Here is a 24331-nt window from a genome sequence, read left to right as displayed (position 1 = left end):
TTTCCCTGTCCCTATTGCTTGTAGCGCAGCTGCAGGGGGGAGAGATTATGCCACAGCAGCAGCAATAGACAGCCTATGCTAAAGAAGGGGCTGCATTGTGTTATACAGGTTGAGTATCCCATATCCAAATATTCCGAAATACGGAATATTCCGAAATACGGACTTTGTTGAGTGAGAGTGAGATAGTGAAACCTTTGTTTTCTGATGGCTCAGTGTACACAAACTTTGTTTAATACACAAAGTTATTAAAAATATTGTATTAAATGACCTTCAGGCTGTGTGTATAAGGTGTATATGAAACATAAATGAGATGTGTGAATGTACATACACTTTGTTTAATGCACAAAGTTATAAAAAATATTGGCTAAAATGACCTTCAGGCTGTGTGTATAAGGTGTATATGTAACATACATGCATTCTGTGCTTAGATTTAGGTCCCATCACCATGATATCTCATTATGGTATGCAATTATTCCAAAATACGGAAAAATCCCATATCCAAAATACCTCTGGTCCCAAGCATTTTGGATAAGGGAGACTCAACCTGTATATGCATTCGTGTAGCACTGGTTATACCATAGACAATGTTATACCATTGAAAATGTATATAAAATACTGTATGTATGTATGTATGTATGTATGTATATATGATCATGTAACAAAATAGCTATATGTTCTTTGACTATAAGCACATGGCTGGAGGCCATTTTAATCATACTTTCTGTTTCTTTTCCAGAACGTTCCTGTCCTACAACACTGCTCCACCGGATGGCGCAGGGGTGTTGGTAGGAATTTTTGGATCAGGTTTCTTATGGTCTGGACACGTGCACTGCACTTTGACCATATACACTTTTTCGCAATTTTACTGAGGTGGAATTGGTTTGTCTTTGTCTATTTCTTTGTCTGGTCACATAATAAGTCAGTCACCAGCAAAGACGGAAAAGTTGTTTCACTGCAATGTCTGTACCAGTGGGTTCCCGGTGAGTTCTACCACATGCACAGTATATTTTATACTCCCATTTCATCTCCTATTTTGCAAAGATAGTTTTCATTTGCCTTATAAATTCCCAGTTTCTGCTATGTTGCAATCCTGACGATTCTATGCCAGGCCTAACTGCGCAAGATGAATGTGAGAAGGGTGAATAGACCAGCAGTCAGATAGTGTGGGTGCGTCAGACTCTGAAGTTTACAGGGCTGAAGAGGCTCTGACAGTTTATAAGGTGGTCTTTACTAGGCCACAGATCTCCAGCGTGGAATCTCTAAATCAGATGTTAATAGGATCCTGATACACAGGTTTCGAAACCTCGCCGATTTCGGTCTAGTTACCCGTTTCCAAAGTCAGTGACATCTCCATGGGAGCTATGCTAGAGTCGCTGTATACAGCAGCAGGGGTGTTGCTTCGACCGTGTTTGGTTGGCATTTGGGTAACTACGGCGTTGCTTGTCTGGATAACAGGACTCAGGTCCGCCCTACAAAACGTCCACCTTATGCTTCTCGCTGATCAAATCTGCGAAGCTGCTGATTATCTATGTACAGCTTCTACGGACATCTGCCTAGTCAGTTCTCGCCTTTCAGCGTCACTCGTTGTGGCACGACAAGCACTCTGGCTGCGTCCTTAGCAGGCGGAGGCAAAGGTCGAGAGAAGAATAGAAGCATTACCTTATGCGAAGGTTGTTTGGTCCTGATTTGGACAAAGGTATTTTTCACGGGATACTCTGGACCAGCGTTCGAATCCTTTAGACCTCAGCCCTTTCGAGGCCGTGGTAGACAAACAGCCACGCCTGGTAGGCGAGGTCGAGGACGTGGTTTTCAACAAACTAACGCCAGTCGTCCGGACGCTACGGTCACCGGCAAGCCAGTGGCATGACGGGTTCCCAGCCCATCTCGGTGCTCCAGTTGTGGGAGCACGCCTTCAGGCGTTTCATTTGGCATGGTTGCAGATATCCACAGATGGGTGGATCCGCAATTTAGTGTTAAAGCAGTCTACCGCCTCTGCGGTTTTTCAACACAGGACTACCTGTGTAGGAAGAGGGCGGTTCGGTAAAGTGCCATTCACTCTCTGCTGGAGTCAGCAGTTTTGATTCCGGTCCCTGTACACCAACAAGGTCACGGTTATTATTCCAGTCTGTTGTGGTACCAAAGCCGGATGGCTTGGTCAGGCAAATATTGCATACTTACTACAGATTCAAGATGGAATCTCTGCGGACAGTACTTGCAGGTTTAGAGCCACAGGAATTCATGATTGCGCTGGATCTCGAGGATGCGTACTTACACATTCCGATTTGGCCACCTATTCAGAGGTTCTTGCGTTTGCAATACGGCAGATCCATTATCAGTTTCAGGCTCTACCGTTTGCCATCTCGTCAGCGCTTAGGGTATTCACCAAAGTGATGTATATTTTGATGGCTCATCTCATATTCCTGTAAGTGATAATAGTTCCGTACTTAGACGATTTGCTCATCAAAGCTCCGTCTCAACCAAATGCGCCTTCAACATGCGTTGCTAAGGTACAATGTGCTGGCTCAGCACGGTTGGTTTGTCATGTTCAAGAACTCGCATCGATTCCGTATCAACGACTTCATTTCCTAGGAATGATTCTCGATACGGTAGATCGAGGAATTTGTCTACCAGAACAGAAAGTACAGACTATTCGTCATCTGGTACGATTAGTGCTCATCCTCGGTATGTTTGTGCATTCGCCTGTTAGGCACAATAGTGGCGGCTTTCAAAGCGCTTCTGTTCGGAAGATTTCACTCACTTCCTTTTCAACTGCATGTGCTCGCACAGTGGTCGGCCTCGCATCTGCAGTTTCACTAGAGGGTGAGGTTGTCTCCACGGGCCAGAGTTTCTGTACTCTGGTGGCTCCAAGTACACAATCTAACCGCAGGAACTCTGTTAGGCGTCTGGAATTGGATAGTGCTAATCACAGACGCGAGTCTCAGAGGTTGGGGAGCTGTAGTTCAAAATTGTCAGCTCCAGGGTCTCTGGGAGGATCACGACAGATTGCTGTCTATAAATGTCCTAGAACTCCGACCAATTTACAATGTGCTACGACAAGTAGTGCACTTGCTTCGGTCTCAGACGGTCCAAGTGCAGTCAGACAACGCAATGGCGGTCGCGTACGTCAATAAACAAAGGGGAAAGAGAGCCGCATGGCAATGCGGGAAGTAGCTCGAATCCTCAATTGGGCCGAACATCACCAAGTGATATTGGCGGTAGTGTTCATTACGAGAATGGACAACTGGGAGGCGGATGATCTCAGCCATCGGGATTTTCATCCAGGAGAATGGGCATTAAATCCAGAAGTGTTTCACATGTTGGTCCAGAGGTGGGGTTACCCTCAAGTGGACCTGATAACATCTCGCCACAATCACCAAAAGCCAGTATGTGTCCAGAACGCGAGATCCAAAGGCAGTGGCAGTGGATGCTCTCACGATTGCATGGCCGTACAGCCTCGGGTATCTGTTTCCACCGTTTCCGCTGCTCTCTCTGTTGCTTACTCGCAGACGATCCTTGGCCGCTTCCGTTACGTCCGGACCTGTTACGACAGGGTCCATTCCTTTACCCCGATTTAGCGCGGATGCGTTTGAAGGGGTGGCTGTTGAGACCGCCCTCTTAAGAAGAGAGGGCATTCCACTATCGGTTATAACAACCATGTTACGTGCTAGAAATCCAGTTACGACAGCTCATTATTACAGGATTTGGCGTGCCTATATAGGTTGGTGTGAAGCTCGGAAGTTTCCGACATCATTTTTCAAGTTATCCCGTCTTTTGTTATTTCTACAAACGGGGTTAGATGGAGGACTGCGTTTATCTACACTAAAGGTGCAGGTATCTGCTTTGTCAATTTACTTTCAAAGAATATTGGCTCTATTGCCGTCTCACACACCTTTTCTACAAGGTGTTCTCAGAGTACAGCCTCCATTCATTCCACCTACAGCGCCATGGAACTTGAATCTGGTTTTAGATTTTGTACAGCTTCATACTTTGAACCCTTACATCAAGTGGATGTTAAGTTTCTCACTTGGAAAACTATTTTTTCTCCTAGCCTTAGCTTCGGCAAGGCGTGTTTCAGATTTGGGTGCATTGGCATGCAAGCCACTGTTTGTAGTGTTTCATGATGACAGAGCGGAGCTTCGTACGAATCCCGCTTTCTGGCAAACGGTTGTGTCATATGTTCACATCAATCAACCAATAGTAGTTCCTGTGTTAACAGGACAGTCTGGAACTTTGGATGTGGTACGCGCATTACGCGTTTATGTATCCCCAACGTCTACAGTTTGTAAGACGGATACGTTGTTTGTTCTCTATGATGCTGCCAAAATGGGTTGGCCAGCTTCTAAGCAGACCTTATCCAGATGGATTATACTGACCATACGTCAGGCTTACCTTCATGCTAGGTTACAGCCGCCTACATCAGTAACAGCTCTTTTCACACGTTCTGTGGAAACTTCAGGGGCAGCTGGTCGTGGGGTTTCTACGACGCAGAATTGCCGTGCGGCTACATAGTCATCAGTGCACACGTTTGTGCGCTTTTACAAGTTAATACGTTTGCGGCATCAGCATCTAGCTTTGGCCGCCTAGTGTTACAGGTGCCAAACAGCTCTCCCGCCCACGAGGGAAGCTATGGTACATCCCAAGAGTACTCCAGTGACCCCTAGTGGATGAAAAAGAAAATAGGATTTTGGTACTTACCAGGTAAATCCTTTTCTTTGAATCCATAGGGGGCACTGGACGCCCACCCAGAGCAGTTTTACCTGGTTGTGGTAAGTTCAGGGGATCTTATGGTAACACATTCTCACCGATTTATCGGTTATGGTGTCAACTGGTTAGTTGTCAGTTACGTTATGTGTCAACTTTATGGTTGTCCGTTATGATATAATATTATAGGTAATTCTCCATTGTTCATTCTCTCTATCCTGTTCGCCTCAGGAAAAAACACTGAGGTATTCGGGGAGTATGGAGGGGAGGAGAGTTACTGAAATTTGAATATTCAGTGCCCAGTCCTTGCTAACACCGTCCATATCCCAAGAGTACTCCAGTGCCCCCTATGGATTCAAAGAAAAGGATTTACCTGGTAAGTACCAAAATCCTATTTTTTCATTGTGGCCAGGTGCAAAATTTTGTTGGTAACAGATTGCAAGATGGGAGTTTATGGACATTTCCAGTTTGTGGCTACGAAACATATAGCTACATTCATAACATGATATGCTAATTTATCTGCATACATATCATACTCCCAGGGGGGAGGACCATAGGTTCTTATGGTTACTGAAGATATCTGAGATCCTAGTCAAGAAATGTATAATATACCAAAGTAGTTTACTTTTTGATTTGCGATTTGTTTATTTCTTTTTTGAGATTATAAAAGGTTGTAAAAGTCAGGGAGAACGCATTTCACTTTCGGTCTGCAATATCCTAAAGACTTGATTTGATAGTGGTAGCTGGTCTTATTAATTAAGGAGGTAATAAAATCTCTTAGCTGGAGAAGTGAATTCGCCTCTAGAAATGAGAATTTGTGGTGTAAGTTTCTTAATAAAACTCAAGAGCTGTTCTTTAAAACATCGATCATCGGCCTGACACCTTTATTAAGCCTGGGCTGGAATTTTCCCAGAAATAAATGTAGGGTTGTCCCAAACGGCAGTAAGTGTGGAGGGATGTGAGATACACAGAAACACAGTAGTCCCAAATCTGCCATGAGAAATTAATAACCACATGCATTAGGGCTGAATGAAGGTTGGTTTGGGGAATGCCCAGTAGAGATGGCAGTGACACCACTTTTACCTGCAGAAGCTTCAAGCCCCCAGTTTGGAACACTAGTACATAAACACATGTCCACAGAAGATGGACAAGACATTCAATCAATCAGCCTGCACACTCTGGTACCTAAGCCAGAGCCCACAGCATTTACACACAACCCCAATATGTGTTGGGACACACCTCCTTACCCAGAATCCTACAGGAGCGCATGCTGTGTAGGCATCTATATGCTTGAGGCATTACAGCTGCTAAAGCAGCTTTGTTACTCCAGGTTACCCACACAGCAAGCAGACTAATAGTCGCCTACCCAGCTTGACAGCGCAGGAACTTTTGTTCACTGATTTAATATAAAAATTTTAAATAATAAAAATAAATACCCTTTCATTCACAATCCACAAATTATCCAATCACACAGTTGAGAGCATCCCCAGTCCTGGTTTTCTTTATCTAAACTTGGAGTTATCCCACTGAACATTTTTTGTCCAAATTACCTTTGTTTGTTCAGACATGTGAAGACTGGCCAGTTCAAAAGCAACGTCTCCTTGAGAATGTTCTTGAGATGCTACAATATAATAGATTCCACGGCTAAGATAAAATAGTCAGACAGAAGAGTGATTAGATGATCTTGAAAAGGGGAAGAATACTGAGTACCCTTGTTTAATTCAGAATCAGAGCTCTACAATACATTCTACTGTACACAAGTAATGTTTCAGTATACGTTTCTTTTAAGGAGAGAGACATGCTATTAAACATTTTAGTACATGATCTAAAAGTGCATGGAATACATTGCAATACATTTCCAAGTCCAGGCAAAGGTTAACAACTGAAGTTATGTTCCATAATCAGCCAGTTGAAGCTGACAGTGAATTTGATTTCCAGTGTGGTCCTCTCCTCCTGAATCATATAGAACATTGCTATGTGGCTTGTGGAGGTTGCTTCAGTAGAGAGTGGCCCGGCGCTGTGCTATGTAAAGAGGGTATGGACAGTGTGTTCTGTATGAAGGGGTAGGGCTAGCATTGTTTTACTTCAAGGGGGAAGAGCTCTCAACAGTGGGGACCTCCGGGAACTTGCCTAACATCCTGGTGGGCCAGTCTGAAAGTGGTTCGATGACTGAATGAGAGTAGACCTGGAGACCCCACATCTGGAGCCGCATTCAGAGCCTTTGCAATATGGGACAGAACAGATACAGATGATGCAGCATTTTTGTGCAGGTGTGCTGGTTCCTCTATATCTGCTGTGTCTCAATATTACCCTGATACGGGTGTCACAGTTCATCTAAGCACATGTGATACTGTCACTTGGATGCACTGCATCACCTAGATTTAGTGTACTGAATTTGATTATTCCAAGCTAGTAAGTAAATCAACATTCAGAAAAATAGTCAGTTCTTTAAAATAGGGATATTTTCTAAAATAAAAATTCTAGGTAAAAACTTTAAAACCTGGGACTGCTCCTGGAAATAGGAATAATTTGTAACTATAAAAACATTATCAACATAAGATGTGAAATGTTCTGTTTAAATAAAGATACCAATAACATTATCTGTTCACAGCCATGCAACTGTTGAACTTTTAAATTTTATGTGAAAACCGGAAATGATTTGCATCTCCTTCCTTAATTTATTGATTGTTTGATGCGAAGATGGTACATCTACAGTGTATGTCCATATAGTGTAACCAGGGTCCAAGGTACTTGAAGCAGCTTCTGATTTCTTATACAGGTTAAGTATCCCATATCCAAAATGCTTGGGACCAGAAGTATTTTGGATATCGGATTTTTCCGTATTTTGGAATAATTACATACCATAATGAGATATCATGGCGATGGGACCTAAGTCTAAGCACAGAATGCATTTATGTTTCATATACACCCTATACACACAGCCTGAAGGTCATATAATACAGTGGGTGGAATGTTTGAAAAGTCGGTTGAGTGTCTGTTTTTTCCTGTCTATTAGATAGGAAAAAACAGACTCCCAACTGACTTTTCAAACGTTTGAATCTCCCCCTATATGTTTAACTTTGTGTAATAAACAAAGTTTGTATTCATTGAGCCATCAAAAAACAAAGTTTCACTATCTCACTTAAAAAAAATAAGAATTTACTCACCGGTAATTCTATTTCTCGTATTCCGTAGTGGATGCTGGGAACTCCGTAAGGACCATAGGGGGAATAGACGGGCTCCGCAGGAGACTGGGCACTCTAAAAAAAGATTAGGTACTATCTGGTGTGCACTGGCTCCTCCCTCTATGCCCCTCCTCCAGACCTCAGTTAGGGAAACTGTGCCCGGAAGAGCTGACATTACAAGGAAAGGAAATTTTGAATCCAGGGTAAGACTCATACCAGCCACACCAATCATACCGTACAACTTGTGATAACCTTACCCAGTTAACAGTATGAACAACAACTGAGCCTCACTAAACGGATGGCTCATAACAATAACCCTTAGTTAAGCAATAACTATATACACGTATTGCAGAGAGTCCGCACTTGGGACGGGCGCCCAGCATCCACTACGGACTACGAGAAATAGAATTACCGGTGAGTAAATTCTTATTTTCTCTGACGTCCTAGTGGATGCTGGGAACTCCGTAAGGACCATGGGGATTATACCAAAGCTCCCAAACGGGCGGGAGAGTGCGGATGACTCTGCAGCACCGAATGAGCAAACACAAGGTCCTCCTCAGCCAGGGTATCAAACTTGTAGAACTTTGCAAATGTGTTTGAACCCGACCAAGTAGCAGCTCGGCAAAGCTGTAATGCCGAGACCCCTCGGGCAGCCGCCCAAGAAGAGCCCACCTTCCTCGTGGAATGGGCTTTTACCGATTTTGGATGCGGCAATCCAGCCGCAGAATGAGCCTGCTGAATCGTGCTACAGATCCAGCGAGCAATAGTTTGCTTTGAAGCAGGAGCACCCAGCTTGTTGGGTGCATGCAAGATAAACAGCGAGTCAGTCTTCCTGACTCCAGCCGTTCTGGAAACATATATATCTTCAAAGCCCTGACTACGTCCAGCAACTTGGAGACCTCCAAGTCCCTAGTAGCCGCAGGCACCACAATAGGTTGGTTCAAATGAAACGATGACACCACCTTTGGGAGAAATTGGGGACGAGTCCTCAATTCTGCCCTGTCCATATGGAAGATCAGATATGGGCTTTTACATGACCAAGCCGCCAATTCCGACACACGCCTAGCCGATGCCAAGGCCAACAGCATGACCACTTTCCACGTGAGATATTTTAGTTCCACGGTTTTAAGTGGCTCAAACCAGTGTGATTTCAGGAAATCCAACACAACGTTAAGATCCCAGGGTGCCACTGGTGGCACAAAAGGGGGCTGGATATGCAGCACTCCCTTTACAAAAGTCTGAACCTCAGGCAGTGAAGCCAGTTCTCTTTGAAAGAAAATGGATAGGGCCGAAATCTGGACCTTTATGGACCCCAATTTTAGGCCCATAGTCACCCCTGACTGTAGGAAGTGCAGGAATCGACCCAGCTGGAATTCCTCCGTAGGGGCCTTCCTGGCCTCACACCAAGCAACATACTTCCGCCATATACGGTGATAATGTTTTGCTGTCACGTCTTTCCTAGCTTTTATCAGCGTAGGAATAACTTCATCTGGAATGCCTTTTTCCGCTAGGATCCGGCGTTCAACCGCCATGCCGTCAAACGCAGCCGCGGTAAGTCTCGGAACAGACAGGGCCCTTGTTGCAACAAGTCCTGTCTGAGAGGCAGAGGCCATGAATCCTCTGTGCGCATTTCTTGCAGTTCCGGGTACCAAGTCCTTCTTGGCCAATCCGGAACAATGAATATTGTTCTTATTCCTCTCTTTCTTACTATTCTCAGTACCTTTGGTATGAGAGGAAGAGGAGGAAAACATATACCGACTGGTACACCCACGGTGTCACTAGGCCGTCCACAGCTATCGCCTGAGGGTCCCTTGACCTGGCGCAATAACGTTTTAGCTTTTTGTTGAGGCGGGACGCCATAATGTCCACCTGTGGCAGTTCCCATCGGTTTGCAATCAGTTGGAAAACTTCTTGATGAAGTCCCCACTCTCCCGGGTGGAGGTCGTGTCTGCTGAGGAAGTCTGCTTCCCAGTTGTCCACTCCCGGAATGAACACTGCTGATAGTGCTTGCACGTGATTCTCCGCCCATCGAAGAATCTTTGTGGCTTCCGCCATTGCCATCCTGCTTCTTGTGCCGCCCTGGCGATTTACATGGGCGACCGCCGTGATGTTGTCTGACTGAATCAGCACTGGCCGGTTTTGAAGCAAAGGCTCTGCTTGACTCAGGGCGTTGTAAATGACCCTTAGTTCCAGTATATTTATGTGTAGAGAAGTCTCCAGACTTGACCACAGCCCTTGGAAGTTTCTTCCCTGAGTGACTGCCCCCCACCTTCGGAGGCTTGCATCCGTGGTCACCAGGACCCAGTCCTGTATGCCGAACCTGCGGCCCTCGAGAAGGTGAGCACTCTGCAGCCACCACAGAAGAGACACCCTGGCCCTTGGGGACAGGGTGATCAGCCGATGCATCTGAAGATGCGATCCGGACCACTTGTCCAACAGATCCCACTGAAAGATCCTCGCATGGAACCTGCCGAAGGGAATGGCTTCGTATGAAGCCACCATCTTTCCCAGGACTCGCGTGCAGTGATGCACCGATACCTGTTTTGGTTTCAGGAGGTCCCTGACCAGAGATGCTAATTCCTGGGCCTTCTCCACCGGGAGAAACACCTTCTTCTGTTCGGTGTCCAGAATCATGCCCAGGAAAAGCAGACGCGTCGTAGGAATCAGCTGCGACTGTGGAACATTTAGAATCCAACCGTGCTGTAGTAACACTTCCTGAGAGAGTGTTACGCTGATCAACAACTGCTCCCTGGACCTCGCCTTTATGAGGAGATCGTCCAAGTACAGGATAATTATAACTCCCTTCTGCCGAAGGAGTATCATCATTTCGGCCATTACCTTGGTAAATATTCTCGGTGCCGTGGACAGGCCAAACGGCAACGTCTGGAATTGGTAATGACAGTCCTGTACCACAAATCTGAGGTACTCCTGGTGAGGTGGGTAAATGGGGACATGCAAGTAAGCATCTTTGATGTCCAGCGACACCATAAAATCCCCCTCTTCCAGGCTTGCAATCACCGCTCTGAGCGATTCCATTTTGAACTTGAATTTCTTTATATAAGTGTTCAAGGACTTTAAATTCAGAATGGGTCTCACCGAACCGTCTGGTTTCGGTACCACAAACATTGTGGAATAGTAACCCCTTCCCTGTTGAAGGAGGGGGACCCTGACAATCACTTGCTGGAGGTACAGCTTGTGAATTGCCGCCAGCACTACCTCCCTTTCCATGGGGGAAGCTGGCAAGGCTGATTTGAGGTAACGGCGGGGGGGAGTCGCTTCGAATTCCAGTATGTATCCCTGAGATACAATTTGTACAGCCCAGAGATCCACCTGTGAGCAAACCCACTGGCTGCTGAAGTTTCGGAGACGCGCCCCCACCGCACCTGGCTCCGCCTGTGGAGCCCCAATGTCATGCGGTGGACTTAGTGGAAGCAGGGGAGGACTTTTGTTCCTGGGAACTGGCTGCATGGTGCAGCTTCTTACCTCTACCCCTGCCTCTGGCAAGAAAGGATGCACCCCTGACCCTCTTGCCTTTTTGGGAACGAAAGGACTGCATTTGATAATACGGTGCTTTCTTAGGCTGTGAGGAAACCTGAGGCAAGAAAGTGGACTTTCCAGCTGTCGCTGTAGACACGAGGTCCGACAGACCGTCCCCAAACAATTCCTCACCATTATAAGGCAAAACCTCCATGTGTTTTTTAGAATCAGCATCTCCTGTCCATTGCCGAGTCCATAAGACCCTCCTGGCAGAAATGGACATAGCATTAATTCTAGATCCCAGCAGGCAAATGTCCCTCTGAGCATCTCGCATATATAAGACGACGTCTTTGATATGGCCCAGGGTTAGCAAAACAGTATCTCTGTCGAGGGAATCTATGTCGTCTAACAGAGTATCTGTCCACGCTGCTATAGCACTACACATCCAGGCTGAAGCAATAGCAGGTCTCAGTAGAGTACCAGAGTGTGTATACACCGACTTCAGGATAGCTTCCTGCTTTCTATCCGCAGGCTCCTTTAGGGCGGCCGTATCCTGAGACGGCAGGGCCACCTTTTTAGATAAGCGTGTCAGCGCCTTGTCCACCCTAGGGGATGTTTCCCAACGTAACCTGTCCGTTGGCGGGAAAGGGTACGCCATCAGTAACCTCTTAGAAATCACTAGTTTCTTATCAGGGGAACTCCACGCCTCTTCACACAATTCATTTAATTCATCAGATGGTGGAAAAGTCACTGGCTGCTTTTTCTCCCCAAACATATAAACCCTTTTGGTATTAACCGGGTTACTCTCAGAAATGTGTAATACATCTTCATTGCAATAATCATGTATCGGATGGCCTTAGTCATTTTAGACTGTAAATGTGCCTCATCATCGTCGACACTGGAGTCGGACTCCGTGTCGGCATCAGTGTCAACCATCTGAGCTAGAGGGCGTTTGAGCCCCAGACGGTTTCTGAGTCGCCTGGGCAGGGGTGGGCTGAGACCCCGGCTGTCCCAAGGCTGCAGCGTCATCAAACCTTTTATGTAAGGAGTTTACATTGTCATTTAAGACCTTCCACATATCCATCCAATCTGGTGTCGGCCCCGACGGGGGCGATACCACACTTATCTGCCCTTGCTCCGCCTCCACGTAACCTTCCTCATCAAACATGTTGACACAGCCGTACCGACACACCGCACACACACAGGGAATGCTCAGACTGAGGACAGGACCCCACAAAGTCCTTTGGGGAGACAGAGAGAGAGTATGCCAGCACACACCACAGCGCTATATAACACAGGGATTTACACTGCTAATAAGTGATTTTCCCAATAGCTGCTTGTCTGTATCGATTTGCGCCTAAATTTATGTGCCCCCCCCCCCCCTCTCTTTTTAACCCGTCTTGTACCTGGATACTGCAGGGGAGAGCCTGGGGAGCGTGCTTCCAGCGGAGCTGTGAAGGGAAAATGGCGCTGGTGTGCTGAGGAAGAAGGCCCCGCCCCCTCAGTGGCGGGCTTCTGTCCCGCTTTCAGTGTATAATAATGGCGGGGTTTTTTACATATATACAGTGCTAGACTGTATATATGTATGATTTTGTGCCAAAGGTATCTCAATTGCAGCCCAGGGCGCCCCCCCCCCCCCCCCCCAGCGCCCTGCACCCTACAGTGACCGGAGTGTGTAAGTGTGCTGGGAGCAATGGCGCACAGCTGCGGTGCTGTGCGCTACCTTAATGAAGACAGGAGTCTTCAGCCGCCGATTTCTTCGTCTTCAAGCTTCTGTTCTTCTGGCTCTGCGAGGGGGACGGCGGCGCGGCTCCGGGAACGGATGATCGAGGACAGGTGCCTGTGTTCGAACCCTCTGGAGCTAATGGTGTCCAGTAGCCTAAGAAGCACAAGCTAGCTGCAAGCAGGTAGGTTTGCTTCTCTCCCCTCAGTCCCTCGTAGCAGTGAGTCTGTTGCCAGCAGATCTCACTGAAAATAAAAAACCTAATAAATACTTTATTTTCTAGTAAGCTCAGGAGAGCCCACTAGGTGCATCCAGCTCTGGCCGGGCACAGATTCTAACTGGGGTCTGGAGGAGGGGCATAGAGGGAGGAGCCAGTGCACACCAGGTAGTACCTAATCTTTTTTTAGAGTGCCCAGTCTCCTGCGGAGCCCGTCTATTCCCCCTATGGTCCTTACGGAGTTCCCAGCATCCACTAGGACGTCAGAGAAAAATTCTGTATTTCGGAATATCCGTATTTCGAAATATTTGGATATGGGATACTCAATGTGTATACCCATTTGCTTACTTTTAATCTGTAGATGAAGGAACATTAGCAGTATCTAACATCTCCCATAATTAATTTGGGGGTAGAACTTATAGCTTTGCAGCTTGTCCCATCCATAGCTCCAACTCTCTGGATCTCTGTTCCTCGCACAGTTTGAGGCCTCCATTCTAGAAACCTGTAATAAGACTTGAGACTTATCGGTTTACTCAAGTATTTCATTAATGCTTTGTTATTTTCTAGAATACAACCGAAATGCTTAACTCTCTTTCTCTATCGTCCTAAGTGGATGCTGGGGTTCCTGAAAGGACCATGGGGAATAGCGGCTCCGCAGGAGACAGGGCACAAAAAAGTAAAGCTTTACTAGGTCAGGTGGTGTGCACTGGCTCCTCCCCCTATGACCCTCCTCCAGACTCCAGTTAGATTTTGTGCCCGAACGAGAAGGGTGCAATCTAGGTGGCTCTCCTAAAGAGCTGCTTAGAGAAAGTTTAGTTTAGGTTTTTTTCTTTACAGTGAGTCCTGCTGGCAACAGGATCACTGCAACGTGGGACTTAGGGGGAAAGTAGTAAACTCACCTGCATGCAGAGTGGATTTGCTGCTTGGCTACTGGACACCATTAGCTCCAGAGGGATCGAACACAGGCCCAGCCGTGGAGTCCGGTCCCGGAGCCGCGCCGCCGACCCCCTTGCAGATGCTGAAGCGTGAAGAGGTCCGGAAACCGGCGGCTGAAGACTCCTCAGTCTTCATAAGGTAGCGCACAGCACTGCAGCTGTGCGCCATTTTCCTCTCAGCACACTTCACTGGGCAGTCACTGAGGGTGCAGAGCGCTGGGGGGGGGCGCTCTGAGAGGCAAATATAAACCTTATACAAGGCTAAAAATACCTCACATATAGCCCATAGGGGCTATATGGAGATATTTAACCCCTGCCTGACTGGAAAAATAGCGGGAGAAGAACCCGCCGAAAAAGGGGCGGGGCCTATCTCCTCAGCACACGGCGCCATTTTCTGTCACAGCTCCGCTGGTCAGAACGGCTCCCAGGTCTCTCCCCTGCACTGCACTACAGAAACAGGGTAAAACAGAGAGGGGGGGCACATTAATGGCTATATATATATATATTAAAGCAGCTATAAGGGAGCACTTAATATAAGGATATCCCTTGTATATATAGCGCTTTGTGGTGTGTGCTGGCAGACTCTCCCTCTGTCTCCCCAAAAGGGCTAGTGGGTCCTGTCTTCATTAGAGCATTCCCTGTGAGTTTGCGGTGTGTGTCGGTACGTGGTGTCGACATGTATGAGGACGATATTGGTGTGGAGGCGGAGCAATTGCCAAATATGCAGATGTCACCCCCCAGGGGGTCGACACCAGAATGGATGCCTTTATTTGTGGAATTACGTGATGGTTTATCTTCCCTTAAACAGTCAGTTGAGGACATGAGGCGGCCGGACAATCAATTAATGCCTGTCCAGGCGCCTCAAACACCGTCAGGGGCTGTAAAACGCCCTTTGCCTCAGTCGGTCGACACAGACCCAGACACGGGCACTGATTCCAGTGACGACGGTAGAAATTCAAACGTATTTTCCAGTAGGGCCACACGTTATATGATTTTGGCAATGAAGGAGACGTTACATTTAGCTGATACTACAGATACCGTAAAACAGGGTATTATGTATGGTGTGAAAAAACTACAAACAGTTTTTCCTGAATCAGAAGAATTAAATGACGTGTGTGATGAAGCGTGGGTTGCTCCTGATAAAAAGTTGATAATTTCAAAAAAGTTATTGGCATTATACCCTTTCCCGCCAGAGGTTAGGGCGCGCTGGGAAACACCCCCTAAGGTGGACAAGGCGCTCACACGCTTATCCAAACAAGTGGCGTTACCCTCTCCTGAGACGGCCGCACTTAAGGATCCATCAGATAGAAAGATGGAAGTTATTCAAAAGAATATATACACACATGCAGGTGTTATACTACGACCAGCTATAGCAACTGCCTGGATGTGCAGTGCTGGAGTAGTTTGGTCAGAATCCCTGATTGAAAATATTGATACCCTAGATAGGGACAATGTTTTACTGTCGTTAGAACAAATAAAGGATGCATTTATCTATATGCGTGATGCACAGAGGGATATTTGCACACTGGCATCTCGGGTGAGTGCTATGTCCATTTCAGCCAGAAGAGCCTTATGGACACGACAGTGGACAGGCGATGCGGATTCAAAACGTCACATGGAGGTTTTGCCGTATAAAGGGGAGGAGTTATTTGGAGTTGGTCTATCAGACTTGGTGGCCACGGCTACTGCCGGGAAATCCACTTTTTTACCTCAAGTCACTCCCCAACAGAGAAAGGCACCGACCTTTCAACCGCAGCCTTTTCGCTCCTACAAAAATAAGAGAGCAAAGGGCTTGTCGTACCTGCCACGAGGCAGAGGAAGAGGGAAGAGACACCAACAGGCAGCTCCTTCCCAGGAACAGAAGCCCTCCCCGGCTCCTGCAAAAACCTCAGCATGACGCTGGGGCCTCTCAAGCGGACTCGGGGACAGTGGGGGGCCGTCTCAAAAATTACAGCGCGCAGTGGGCTCACTCGCAGGTAGACCCCTGGATCCTGCAGATAATATCTCAGGGGTACAGGTTGGAATTAGAGACGGATCCTCCTCATCGTTTCCTGAAGTCTGCCTTACCAACCGTCTCTTCCGAAAGGGAGAGGGTGTTGGAAGCCATTCACAAGCTGTACGCTCAGCAGGTGATAGTCAAAGTACCCCTATTACAACAAGGAAAGGGGTATTATTCCACTCTATTTGTGGTACCGAAGCCGGATGGCTCGGTAAGGCCTATTCTAAATCTGAAGTCCTTGAACCTCTACATAAAAAAGTTCAAGTTCAAGATGGAGTCACTCAGAGCAGTGATAGCGAACCTGGAAGAAGGGGACTTTATGGTATCCTTGGACATCAAGGATGCGTATCTACACGTTCCGATTTACCCCGCACACCAGGGGTACCTCAGGTTCATTGTTCAAAACTGTCACTATCAGTTTCAGACGCTGCCGTTCGGATTGTCCACGGCGCCTCGGGTCTTTACCAAGGTAATGGCCGAGATGATGATTCTTCTTCGAAGAAAAGGCGTATTAGTTATCCCATACTTGGACGATCTCCTAATAAGGGCAAGGTCCAGAGAACAGCTGGAGACAGCTTTAGCACTATCTCAAGAGGTGCTAAGACAACACGGGTGGATTCTGAATATTCCAAAATCCCATTTAATCCCGACAACTCGTCTGCTGTTCCTAGGAATGATTCTGGACACGGTTCAGAAAAAGGTTTTCCTTCCAGAGGAAAAAGCCAAGGAGTTATCCGATCTGGTCAGGAACCTCCTAAAACCAGGAAAAGTGTCAGTACATCAATGCACAAGAGTCCTGGGAAAAATGGTGGCTTCTTACGAAGCAATTCCATTCGGCAGATTCCATGCAAGAATATTCCAAAGGGATCTGTTGGACAAATGGTCAGGGTCGCATCTGCAGATGCACCTGCGAATAACCCTGTCACCAAAGACAAGGGTGTCACTTCTGTGGTGGTTGCAGAAGGCTCACCTATTAGAAGGCCGCAGATTCGGCATTCAGGATTGGATCCTGGTGACCACGGACGCCAGCCTGAGAGGCTGGGGAGCAGTCACACAAGGAAGAAACTTCCAGGGAGTATGGACGAGTCTGGAAAAGTCTCTTCACATAAACATTCTGGAACTAAGAGCAATCTACAATGCTCTAAGCCAGGCGGAACTTCTCCTGCAAGGAAAGCCGGTGTTGATTCAGTCGGACAACATCACGGCGGTCGCCCATGTAAACAGGCAGGGCGGCACAAGAAGCAGGAGTGCAATGGCAGAAGCTGCCAAGATTCTTCGCTGGGCGGAGAATCACGTGATAGCACTGTCAGCAGTGTTCATCCCGGGCGTGGACAACTGGGAAGCAGACTTCCTCAGCAGACACGATCTTCATCCGGGAGAGTGGGGTCTACATCCAGAAGTCTTCAACATGTTAATAGACCGTTGGGAAAGACCAATTGTAGACATGATGGCGTCTCGCCTCAACAAGAAACTGGACAAATATTGCGCCAGGTCAAGAGATCCACAGGCAATAGCTGTGGACGCACTGGTAACTCCTTGGGTGTACCAGTCAGTGTATGTGTTTCCTCCTCTGCCGCTCATACCAAAGGTATTGAAGATCATACGGCAAAGAAGAGTAAGAACAATACTAGTGGTTCCGGATTGGCCGAGAAGGACTTGGTATCCGGAACTTCAAGAGATGCTCACGGACGAACCGTGGCCTCTACCTCTGAGAAGGGACCTGCTACAGCAGGGTCCCTGTCTTTTTCAAGACTTACCGCGGCTGCGTTTGACGGCATGGCGGTTGAACGCCAGATCCTAAAAGGGAAAGGCATTCCAGAAGAAGTCATTCCTACCTTGATTAAGGCACGGAAGGAAGTCACCGTGAAACATTATCACCGCATTTGGCGAAAATATGTAGCGTGGTGCGAGGATCGGAGGGTTCCGACGGAGGAATTCCAACTGGGTCGTTTCCTACATTTCCTGCAATCAGGATTATCTATGGGTCTCAAATTGGGATCCATTAAGGTTCAAATTTCGGCCCTGTCAATATTCTTCCAAAAAGAATTGGCCTCTGTCCCTGAGGTCCAGACTTTTGTCAAGGGAGTACTGCATATACAGCCTCCTGTGGTGCCTCCGGTGGCACCGTGGGATCTAAATGTAGTTTTAGATTTCCTCAAATCCCATTGGTTTGAACCATTGAAAAAGGTGGATTTGAAATATCTCACATTGAAAGTGACTATGTTACTAGCCCTGGCCTCTGCCAGGAGAGTATCTGAATTGGCGGCTTTATCTTATAAAAGTCCTTATCTAATCTTCCATTCGGATAGGGCAGAACTGCGGACTCGTCCGCATTTTCTCCCTAAAGTGGTATCAGCATTTCATCTGAACCAACCTATTGTGGTGCCTGCGGCCACTAGCGACTTGGAGGACTCCAAGTTGTTGGACGTTGTCAGAGCCTTAAAAATATACATTGCAAGGACGGCTGGAGTCAGAAAATCTGACTCGCTGTTTATATTGTATGCACCCAACAAGTTGGGCGCACCTGCTTCTAAGCAGTCGATTGCTCGTTGGATTTGTAACACAATTCAACTTGCACATTCTGTGGCAGGCCTGCCACAGCCTAAAACTGTAAAAGCCCACTCCACAAGGAAGGTGGGCTCATCTTGGGCGGCTGCCCGAGGGGTCTCGGCATTACAACTCTGCCGAGCAGCTACGTGGTCGGGGGAGAACACGTTTGTAAAATTTTACAAATTTGATACCCTGGCAAAGGAGGACCTGGAGTTCTCTCATTCGGTGCTGCAGAGTCATCCGCACTCTCCCGCCCGTTTGGGAGCTTTGGTATAATCCCCATGGTCCTTTCAGGAACCCCAGCATCCACTTAGGACGATAGAGAAAATAAGAATTTACTTACCGATAATTCTATTTCTCGGAGTCCGTAGTGGATGCTGGGCGCCCATCCCAAGTGCGGATTATCTGCAATACTTGTACATAGTTATTGTTAACTAATTCGGGTTATTGTTAAGGAGCCATCTTTAAGAGGCCCTTTCTGTTGTCATACTGTTAACTGGGTTTAGATCACAAGTTGTACGGTGTGATTGGTGTGGCTGGTATGAGTCTTACCCGGGATTCAAAATGCCTCCCTTATTGTGTATGCTCGTCCGGGCACAGTACCTAACTGGAGTCTGGAGGAGGGTCATAGGGGGAGGAGCCAGTGCACACCACCTGACCTAGTAAAGCTTTACTTTTTTGTGCCCTGTCTCCTGCGGAGCCGCTATTCCCCATGGTCCTTTCAGGAACCCCAGCATCCACTACGGACTCCGAGAAATAGAATTATCGGTAAGTAAATTCTTATTTTTCTGTACTCTATTAATACTTAAAAGAAAAAGTAATTGCCAGCGGGAAGCGCAGCCATTTTGTAACTACTGGCAGCACTGGTTATAGGACAAGTCGCCTGGAGGACATTTATCCGACTAAACAGCTTTCCTCTCATTGCTGCAGGGGTGATGTGAGAGACTGTGGTTAACTGTTCAGTGTCTGCTGATTATTTGTATTGTGACTGAGACTGCTCTTGGATTATATATCTATATAGTGGCCAGACATTACTGTCCCTATATGCAAATACTGATTTTCAGCCTGCTGCCAGTTTCTTTTTCATAAGTCTCTCTCGTCTGGACTGTTCCTGTATAATATTGAACTTTGCTTGATATCCACACTACCTCCTTGTTTATATGTATGTGGCCTATACTACTCCGGAGCAATAGGCATCTACTGGGGGCACAGCTACAGGGGGGCACAAGTACAGGGGGATAACTGTGGGCATGCCCCTTCCATATGAAGAAGCCACGCCCCTGTTTTTTTGGGGACGCACCGACTGTATTTTACCAGGGGGGGGGGGGCACAGGAAACGTTTGCCCTGGGCGCCACAAGGTCTAGAACCAGCCCTGTAAGCAGTTGAAACAAATAAATTAGCAGAATTTATAATAGATATATGACAATAATAAAGAGAGAGAAATCTGGTTGTTATGAACACAATAATAGTGAGATAGTTATCAGTGTAGATCTTAGATCATATTAATACTTAAGTTTATTGTGTATCTTTTTTTTTTTTTAAATGCAAGTGTAAAGCACTTTGAGTCCTATTAGAACAGTACTATATAAATAACATTAACGTTTATAGGTATTAATAGAAATAATTTGTTTTACCCTGTTTAAAACTGGATGTTTTCAAAAAGAATTTTAGGAATTGTAACAATATATAAGATACTGATACTGTCTGTGACATCCTCAACAGGATCTGTCAGTATGAATAATATAAAATTAGTGAATTGCCGATTTTGTTCTGGTCCATGCAGGTCAGATTGCAAACTTTTACCTTTTGCTCATAAGCAAAGTGTCAGTGACTGTGGATTATTTTTAATAAGGTCAAATATATCAACAGCCGTGATCCCTAAGCGCTAGGGATGGGTAACAAATGATGCATCAGAACTATTAATCGATGGGTTCCGATGTGTACCCAGCCGATATGTCTAAACGACGTGCTGACATATCGGAACATGGGTAAATACTGAGCGATGTTAGCTTACAAGTTGTTACTTGAGATATTGTTAGGTTTGATGTGCAGCACATAAAAGCTGTTGTTGATGTCACTATCAACCACATGCATTTGCATAACGAGCATACACACTGCCCTATGTGAGCAATATGCCAGCCCGATCTGCCGAATCGGATGACTTACTGCTCAGTGTGTACCCAGTTTAACCCTGCAATGGGAAGGATACAATGTTTCCTCACCTTCACAAGTTTTTTTTTTAATAATGTTCTACCGATGTATTGAGGAGCAGGGGCAGGCCCACATTCAATTGGCTTCCGCTTCCGGCAACTAAGCCCCTATGTACAGAAGATATGTGCAGTCAAACACCGGTTTGCTCCTATATAAGAATCATTTTTTAACTATGGGGCGCTAGTACTAAAGAAAGATTCCACTTCCTCCTATACATTCCTAGCTCAACATAATTTGCCTGTTGAAACGCGTAAAAAATAAATTAGGAAATGTTACTTTTTTCAAGACATCCACATTCTTCTCTCAGTTCTTGTTTTCAGTTTCCTGCAGGTCATTTCAGCATGTGGCTACGTATTATTGTGTAAGCAAAACAAGTCTTTTTGGATGTGATCAAACAAATGATTTCCCACCAGCATACGAAAGTTCCATGTAAGACTGGAATAAGCAAGGTGGTAGATCATGTGGCTCTATGTCTTTTCCTTTGAACTCCTATATCAGGGTTTCCCTAACAGTCCAGGTGTTAAGGATAGCCATGTTTGTGCACAGATTACTACTTAAGTCACCTGTGCTGTGGACTGTAAGAGTGCATTGAGGATCGAGTTTGGAAACCACTGTCCTATGTGCTGCTGGTACTGCATGACCTTCCTGCATTGTACTGAAGAGGTTACAGGATGCAAAAGCCTGCTCCTCAATGCAAAGAATAAGACAAGTTAAATATTTTCTACATTGTGACCCACCAAGCTTATTAAATATGAAGTGGGGTTGCCATAAAGCGCGTTAGGATATAAAGCAGGCAGAGAGAGCTGGTGCTGCAGGTGAAGGCTGTGAGGGTTGCCTGTGGCCTTAGAGTATCTGATGCCTATCACTAAACAAGACAGACGGCAAAGGGCCTAGATGTGTGTCTTGGTAATTTATACCTCATGCTCCCTGGTATGAGTAGATGAGACAGTACAGTTCCTTCCTATCCTTGTGAATGCCTAACAGAACAGACATACACCATGAACAGACTGGACAGACACAATGACGCCATAGACCAAATAAGGAGAAACCAACAAGGCAAATAGGACAGGGACCATGGGCCCAGACGTATGTCCTGGTAATTCATACTGTATCTCATGCATACTACTTGAGCGGAGAGAGACGTGTGAAAGGACAGGCAGTTACACGGAGAACAGATGCAGGACAGGGACAGCTACTGTAAGTCTTTATCCAGCTTGTGTGTCTGTGAGCCGGTTCTGTTAGACAATGAGCAAGGGACTGGCCATACATGCTGACAAGACAGAACATGGAGAAACTTAACAGTACAGCTTAGGTAAGCCGGGGCACACACCGGCAAAGCTACCTCCTGGGCAAAGAATTGAGGTGATTGCTGTAGGCCAGGGGTGGCCAACCAGTCGATCGCGATCTGCCACATATCCACAGAGGTGAGGAGAGCGTAGCACGCACCTCTCCTGCCTGCCGCCCGGGCCCTCAGTCTGGTCTCCGGCGGTGACGGCGGAGTGTATATCTCAAATCAGGCGCCGGTTCGTTAGCCAATCAGAGCTCGCGGACCGGCGCTTTGAGAGATACACGCTGCCGTCACCGCCGGAGACCAGACTGGGGGCACGAGAGGTGCGCGCTGTGCTCTCCTCACCACAGCAGCAAAATGGTGAGCAGCACTGTGGGGGCATATGTGGCACTGTGGGGGCATATCTGTATCTGGCACTGTGGGGGCATATGTGTTTGAGGGTTTTACCTGTGGGGGCCAATGCGTGATTTTGTGCAAGACAGTAATTACACCCTGTGCAGCAAGGCTACATCCCCTTTTTGTTATGACATGCCCCTTTTTTGCTATTATCCCACCTAGGTAGATCACAAACGCTTTTCAGCTTTCAAAGTAAATCACTGACTCAAAAAGTCTTGCCACCCCTGCTGTAGGCTGTACGATGGTGAAGGCTACCACTAGCATTAACAAGATTCAGTCAGGATCCCGGCAGTCGAAATAAAGACACCAGAATCCCGACACTGCTTGAAATGCCATTGCCGGAATCCCGACTAGGGGCACAGGAGTCCCGACCGCCAGGATCCTGAATGAGTGTTTGCCGGACAGGTAAGCCGCGGGGTAGGGGGTGGATGGAGGTTAGGTTTAGACTGCAGGGGAAGGTGGGGGGGTTAGGTTTAGGCTGCGGGGAGGGGGGCTAGGGTTAGGCACCCCTGGGTTGGGTTACGTTTAGGCTGCAGGAAAGTGTGTGTGTGTGTGTGTGTGGGGGGGGGGGGGGGGGTGTAGGTTTAGGCACCACCGAGATGAGTAAGGGGAGGGGGGGGATTTGGGAGGCATTGGGGAAAGGTAAGTATATATACAATCCTGGCATCCGAAGGAGTGTTTGTCGGGCAGGTGAGCTGCGGTGGTAAAGGAGGGGGGGGGGGGGGTAGTTTAGGTTTAGGCATCACTGATTATATGTTATGTGTAAGAGGTTCTATGTTAATTACAGTGTTACTGCTACCCACAAATTCAGGCACTGGCATTGCAGCACCCTGGTCTTGACTTCGAGACTTTCCTGCATCCATTGATGTAAAATAATGTGTGTGTGATTTCTTTACATTCTTGCCATGAAGGTTTTTTAAACATACTGCAGCTCTCTATGCAAAGGTGTTTTATAATCACCAATACAATTATACATTGAGGGAGTATGCACTCGTTCTGTTTACTCCAGATTTTATCAGCCACCATTGCAGACAGGGCAATAAAAATCTTACCTGTCTAAGAAGACCTATTGTATTGAGGGGAAGATCGTGACCGCACAGGCATTACATTATGCGCTGATTGTTGTTGTTTTTTATTCTGTGTAGCTTTATCCTCTTTGCTTAACAGGAATTATGATAATGACAAAGGATGGTAGGTCAATCTCTCTTACAAACCTTCCATGTGCATGTATAGGGAATTGATCTCTTAATCTGGGCATACGCTATACCATCATCTGGCAGATAATCTGTGGTTGGAATGAATATCTGGTAATGAATGAGAGCAACTGACAATCCACCATTTGCTACAAAACACTGGAAAATGGACAAAACCTGTCTGATTTAACCAATTTGTATAAACGACAGGTTAGATTGTATAGACTCCCTCTATCTCAAACTGTCTGTCACTTGTAGGTTACCTACATCTAGTCTGCAGGTTACATACAGGCAATGTGTGCTGGGACTGTGGTGACTAGACAATACAGGCAGTGGTAGATAGAACATCACGCTCCATTAGTTATGAGTATTAGTGTCGTCCTGCGCCCTGAAAAGATTGCCTCTAGCCTTCAGTATAGCACACAGGCTTGACAGAACAGAAGCAGGAAAATGAT

General features: G+C 46.6%; 1 protein-coding gene across 1 annotated transcript in view; it reads left to right on the top strand.

Annotated features, from left to right (window-relative positions):
• RB1 (RB transcriptional corepressor 1) overlaps positions 1 to 24331 on the top strand; it is a 593146-nt gene that overhangs the window by 567645 nt on the left and 1170 nt on the right. The window lies entirely within an intron of this gene.

This window comes from Pseudophryne corroboree, chromosome 2, assembly GCF_028390025.1.
Source record: "Pseudophryne corroboree isolate aPseCor3 chromosome 2, aPseCor3.hap2, whole genome shotgun sequence".
Lineage (NCBI taxonomy): Eukaryota > Metazoa > Chordata > Amphibia > Anura > Myobatrachidae > Pseudophryne > Pseudophryne corroboree.
The sequence above is the reverse complement of the archived record's forward strand: the minus strand, read 5'-3'. Positions and strand labels throughout refer to the sequence as shown.